The sequence below is a fragment of the Mus caroli genome, chromosome 17 (genome assembly GCF_900094665.2).
Source record: "Mus caroli chromosome 17, CAROLI_EIJ_v1.1, whole genome shotgun sequence".
Taxonomy (NCBI): Eukaryota; Metazoa; Chordata; class Mammalia; order Rodentia; family Muridae; genus Mus; species Mus caroli.
The window spans coordinates 23678294-23685165 of NC_034586.1; positions in this window are offsets into that span (position 1 = coordinate 23678294).

The following is a 6872-nucleotide window of genomic DNA, read 5'->3' on the forward strand; positions in this document are numbered from 1 at the left end:
AAAAAAAAAAAAAAAAAAAAAAAAAAAAAAAAGTAAAAGTATCTTTTATTTGCCTGATGAAATTGTCATCTCTAAGGCTTACTGCCTCCATCTGCTAACCTAGGTCTAGTCCTGGAAGCTTCTAACCTCTGTACAATCCAATCTAGACCTAGACTGTCTTCAGCCTCTGAGACTTACTGTTGAATAAGCTCCCCCTTTCTTGTTCTGAGCTCTGGCTGACTGATTCAACTCAGGTGTTCTGGTTGAAACTCCTCTCCAAGCTGACTAATTCAATTCTCTCCCTCTCTTCCTCTCTCCCTCTCTGACCCCCCCGCCCCCCGCTTTCTCCTGAATTACTCTGCCTGGCCTCGTCCTAACTCTGGCAGTCTGTTCTAATCTTCTGGCTCCTTCTCATTCTAAGGTGCCTTCTTTTTTCACCCTGTCTCTGTAAAACTATCCCAGTAAAACTGCCTTATCCTTCTCTATGTGAAACTTCCCAGCAATTCACTGACTTTCATAACTACAGGGGGTACTATTATGCTATTAAGGGGACCTGCTTAAGGTCCTTCTGGACAGACAGGGTTTGAGGCAGGGTTTCCCGGGACCTAGCAGATAGCAGCAGAAAAGGATCCACAGAGATCACTGGGGTGAGGGTGAAGTGGACCAGGACCAGGAGTTGAGACAGATTTAATAAACTCTAGAGTCCAAGAGCTCAGGGTCCGTCAACAGATGCAGCAGAGCAGAGCAGAGTCTGACATGGGCTGAGCAGAGGCACAGGCAGCTTAGACTCCCGTCTGACAGAGAAGGGACTTCTGAAGGAGGCCACATGATATGAGCCTCTGCCTTAATGGATGCAGGGACTTCTCACTCAGAGAACCAGGAGCTGTGTTTGTCTCTGCAGGGGTGGGGGTCGCACAGGGAAGGTCGGAGTTCTGCTGGGTGGCGGCGGCACAGACCTTTAATCTTAGCATACAGTAGTGGGGAAGTCTTCGGTGGATCTGCAAATGCGGTGCAGTGGTTGACGGCTGGCCTAGCATGCACAAGTCCTGGCACCACTAAAGAACAGGCTTCAGTAGACGCTGTTTGTATTTCAAATGGATTCCAAACTTGATTTATAATCTGTGCCTTGTGTCTTATTGTGTTCCCAAACTTGGTAGTTCATCAAACCAAGAGAACTTGAATGTTACATTTAGATAACATAATACAAAATTATATATGAAGTCGTTGTGTTTTGTTTGGGGGATACATGAGTATATACTCATGCAGAGGTCGAGAAGAATATTGGGCGACTTCCTCAGTTGCTCTCTGCCTTACTTTTATTTTATTGGATGGGTGTGATGGGTGTAATGGGTGTGATGGCGCACGCCTTTACCTCCAGCACTCAGGAGTCGGAGGCAGGTGGATCTCTGAGTGTGAGGCCAGCCTGGTCTACAGAAGAGCCAAGGCTGCTACACAGACAAACCCCCTCTCTTTCTATGTGTATAGTTTTTATGTGCATAGGTGTTTTGCCTGTATGCATTTATGTGTACCCCCATGCATCCTGCATGCCTTATCTTTCTGCCTGCCTTATCTTTTTTGTTTGTTTGTTTTTTGTTTTTTTTGAGACAGGGTTTCTCTGTATAGCCGTGGCTGTCCTGGAACTCACTCTGTAGACCAGGCTGGCCTTAAACTCAGAAATCCGCCTGCCTCTGCCTCCCAAGTGCTGGGATCAAAGGTGTGCACCACCACGCCCGGCCTGCCTGCCTTATCTTTAGAGACAAGAGTTTCCCACTGAACCTTTCAGGATCCATGTCCCCACGATGGGGTTACAGGTGCACTCAACCATGACTTCCTTCCTTTCTTTCTTTTTAAAGATTTATTCTATTTATATTTATGAATACACTGTAGCTGTCTTCAGATACACTAGAAGAGAGCATCAGATCCCATTACAGATGGTTGTGAGCCACCATATGGTGGCTGGGATTTGACTCTTAACCACTGAGCCACATCTGGCTTTCACACGAGGGATGTCAGCTCAGGTTCTCTTGCTTTCCCAGCAAGTACTCATTCTCTAAGCCTTCCCAGGTCCAATGTTGGAAGTTTTAAGAGAATTGTAGCCTCTCTCTCTCTCTCTCTCTCTCTCTCTCTCTCTCTCTCTCTCTCTCTCTCTCTCTCTCTCTCTCTCTCTCTCTCTGTGTGTGTGTGTGTGTGTGTGTGTGTGTAGGTCAGAGAACAACCATACGAACCACTTCTCTTCACTCCCATGCAGTATCTGAGAATTGAACTCAGTCTCTAGTTAAGCACAGAAGGTGTCCCAAGTACTGAGGTTTTTTGCTTTGTTTTTTGAGACAGGATTTCTCTGTATAGCCTGGGCTGTCTTGGAATATGCTTGGTAGACCAGGCTAAATTTGAATCCAGGGATCCACCTGCCTCTGCCTCCTTAGCCCTGGGATCCAGGGCTTGCACCACCACATCCTGCCTCCCAGGAAGAGTTTGATGAAATAAACCATATTCGAAGCTCAAGGCTAGGCATGGTGGTGTATGCATGAAATCCCAGCACTGAGGAGGTCGGATGGGCAGGATCAGGCGTTCATGGACAGCCATAAGGGAGCCTCGGGTGCACAAGCCCAAACCATCCAACATCTAAAACAAAGCAGACCTTTGAAGCAGGTAGACACACTTTTACTCCAGCTCTTTTTTGTTTTTTGAAGATTTATTTATTATTATATCTAAGTACACTGTAGCAGTCTTCAGACGCGCCAGAAGAGGGCGCCAGATCTCATTACGGGTGGTTGTGAGCCACCATGTGGTTGCTGGAATTTGAACTCAGGACCTTAGGAAGAGCAGTCAGTACTCTTAACTGCTGAGCCATCCCAGCCCTAATCTAGCTCTTTTAAGACGGGAAGACCTACCTCTAACCTGGGCCACACCTCCTGCTGAAAGCATATTTAAGGAAGATGGAAGAAGGAAGCCTAGCTGTTTGCCTGCTTGTTCAGGCCTTGGCCAGCAGGTCCATTCCTTCACTGGTATTCCAGCCTACTTCTTCAGGATTCCAGCTTGTACCTAAGACTGGCAGAGACATCCAGCCTCATGAACTGACAAGTTCTCAATTGTTGGAGCCATTTTTGGATTATCTGGACCGCAGTCCGAAAGTCATCCTAATTAATCCTAGAGAGGGAGGAAAGAAGGAGGGATTTCTGTTACTCTAGAAAGCCATGACTAATACACTTGGAAGAGGGACCTTCAACTGAGGATTCACCCAAATCAGGCAGGTCAGACTGGCCAGTGAGCATGTCTGTCAGAAATTGTCTTAACTGGTGGTTGACATGGAAGGCCCAGCACACTGTGTACAGCCCCATGCCTAGGCTGGATTAAAAAACAAACAAACAGCCGGGCGTGGTGGCGGACGCCTTTAATCCCATCACTCGGGAGGCAGAGGCAGGCGGATTTCTGTGTTCGAGGCCAGCCTGGTCTACAGAGTGAGTTCCAGGACAGCCAAGGCTACACAGAGAAACCCTGCCTCGAAAAACCAACCAACCAAACAAACAAACAAACAAAAAACCAGCTAGCTGAGCCTGAGCCAGGAGGATAGCAAGGCACTGGATTATTAGTGGGTCCTCGTGGTGGTTCTTCGAGGTTTCTGCTCCAGGTCTCTGCCCGCCTTCTCTTCATAGCCTGATCTGGAAGTGTAAGACGCCATAAAGCCTTTCCTTCCCTAGGCCTTCATAGTCCGTCACCACACCCAGGGATGACCATACTTTTAGGTTTAATCACAGAGAGTTTTTGTTTTGAGACGGGGCAGGGTCCCCAGTATCCCAAGCTAGCCTCAAACTTCCTATAAAGTCTAGGATGACCTTGAACTTTTTATTCTCTTGCTGATAAATTCTGACATTATAGGCCTGTGCCACTGAGACCAGCGGTATGAGATCCTTGCGCTGGAACCCAGGGCTTCAGTTGGTGAAGAACTCCATCCACATTCCAGCCTTCCAAGGCTTTTTTTTTGAACATAGATGAGGGTGAGGGCCTCAGATATATATTTGTTTTTTTTCCGAGACAGGGTTTCTCTGTATAGCCTTGGCTGTCCTGGAAATCACTCTGTAGACCAGGCTGGCCTTGAACTCAGAAATCCACCTGCCTCTGCCTCCTGAGTGTTGGGATAAAGGCCACCACTGCCTAGCTGATATTTTTTATTTTTATTTATTTATTCATTCATTTAATTGATTTATTTTTGAGACATGGTTTCTCTGTGTAGCCCTGGTTGTCCTTGAACTTGCTCTGTAGACCAGACTGGCCTCTACCTCAGAGATCCACCTATCTATGCTTCAGGAATACTGGGGCTATAGGGGTGGACAAGCCCACCAAGTTTAGGGCACAGATCTTAAGTACACAGTTTGGTAGATAATTCTTTTTGTTTTGTCTTTGTGGGCTTTTGTTTTGACATAGGGTCTCACTATGTAACACTAGCAGGCTTGAAACTCTATATAGACTGGGCTGACCTTGAATTCACAGAAATCCTCCTGCCTCTGCCTCCCAAGTCCTAGCATTACAGTTGTGCACCATTCCTTTTGTTTGCTTGCTGAGTTTTGGCCCTGCCTCATTTTTTTTCAAAGTTTTTTTTTATTAAAGATTTATTTATTATTATATAAGTACACTGTAGCTGTCTTCAGATGCACCAGAAGAGGGTGTCAGATCTCATTACGGATGGTTGTGAGCCACCATGTGGTTGGTGGGATTTGAACTCAGGCCCTTTGGAAGAACAGTTGGTAGTCTTAACCACTGAGCCAACTCTCCAGCCCTGGCCCTGCCTCCTTTTAAGTAGCCCTCTGCCGACCAAAATTCAGCACATGCTCAAACTGCCATTGCCCCAGCCATTTTCCTACACTTCATTCCATGTGACAGCTCACAAGGTCATTTTCTTTTTATCCCATCACAAATTAATTTTTCTTCATTTTATCTTTTTTTTTTTTTGGATGCAGAGTTTCATGTAGCTCAGGATGGCCTCCACCTTGCCATATAGCTAAGGGTGACTTTGAACTCCTGACCCTCTTGTCATAGCCTCCCAAGTCCTGTGAGTACAGACATCGCCTTGAAATGCTTTTTACTGGGGCTTGAAACTTGGACCTCGCACCATCTTATCTATTTTCTTCTGGGGAGGGCATGGATGTCACCATCAATTAATTATTGGGAGATAGCAGGTGAGTTTCCCACGTTTCAGGAAATCCAGGGTTCAGCTTACCTGGAAAACACTTGTTAAGCCCTGCCGTGGGAAAGCTGCCTCTGTAATCCTGGTACCTTCCCTGCCGGGTAATTACCCTTGAGTTTGCTTCAGATCTTCACATAATTGGAAGAATGCTTTGCACACTACAGTGCCTGGGCTCTTTCATCTAGTGTGTTTACAATTCATTCATGAACGCTGTGTGCCATGGCCCACCCTTGTGAAGCCAGCCTTTGGGAGATGGAGGACAGAGATCAGGAATAATTGAGGCCACTTTGGACTAGCCAGGAAGCCTGAGGCCAGCCTAGGTTACATGAGACCCTATCTCAAAAATAAATTCATCTTAGCCAGGTGGTGCTGGTGAATGATTTTAATTCCAGCACCCAGGAGGCAGAGGCAGAGAGGCAGAGAGGCAGAAGCAGATGGATCTCTGAGTTCAAGACCAACCTGGTCTCCAGTCTCCAGAGCAAGTGCCAGGATAGCTAGGGCTACACAGAGAAAATCAGCCTCAAAAATCAAAACAGCAACAAACAGATAACCCCCAAACCCATAACAAAACTGGGGTGCTGGTGAGGAGTTTTTGTTCTTCCACAGGGATAAAAGTCCTGGTTGTTTTTAGTTTGGTGACATAAAGTATCTTGGAGCCGGGCGTGGTGGCGCACGCCTTTAATCCCAGCACTCGGGAGGCAGAGGCAGGCGGATTTCTGAGTTCGAGGCCAGCCTGGTCTACAAAGTGAGCTCCAGGACAGCCAGGGCTATAAAGAGAAACCCTGTCTCGTAAAACCAAAAAAAAAAAAAAAAAAAAAAAAAAAGAAAGTATCTTGGAATGATTTTAGGCAGGTCCTTATGTGGACTGTGTTTCTGTTTCTCTTGGGTGGCTTGGGAATGGAATACCGGGGCCATGGATACTGTGTTCAAGGGGTGGGAAACTGCCCGGTGCTTTCCCAGGTGCCTGTGGTAATATTCACCCTGGTGTACAGACAGGAACTCCTCACCTCCTCAGACATTTTAAAAACATATACATTCATTTTTTAATTTTAAAGAGCTACTTTTAATTTTTATGTATATCCAAGTAGACCTATGTGAGATCATTCAGGTAGGTACCCTGTGAATCCAGAAACGGCTGTCGGATCCCTGGAATTGAGTTCCAGTGCGTGCAGGCCACCTGCTGTGGGTGCTGGGAACTGATCCTGCCCTCTGCAAGGGCAAACAGTGCTCTTTAAGCACTGAACCATCTCTCTATCCCTTTAAGGTAAAAAAAAAAAATTATGTGTATTTGTGTGAGGGTCAAGGGATGGTCTGTGGTCTGGCGTGCTCAAACTCGTGAGTTCCAGGGTCATCAGGCTATTGGTGCAAGCGCCTTTACCCACTGAGTCATCTTTCTGGCTGAGAAAACAGTTTGAGTTCCTCCCCGCCCCCCTACTTTTAGTCTTATTGTGCAGTTCAGGCTGTCTTTGAACCTGCATAGGCCCTCCCTCCCACCCCCTACCGCTGCTTTCCTCTAGGGTGTTGGGATTATGGGTATGTGCCACTGTACCTGGTATCTAAACATCTTACATTTCATTTTATCTTGTAAGTGCCACTGTGTTTCTGTGGAGGTCAGAAGAGGACATGGCCTTTTCCCTGTCTACTGTGTGGGTCTAGGGAGTCAAACTCATTTTGTGCTTATTGGTGAATGTGTGCCCTACATGCTGGTCAA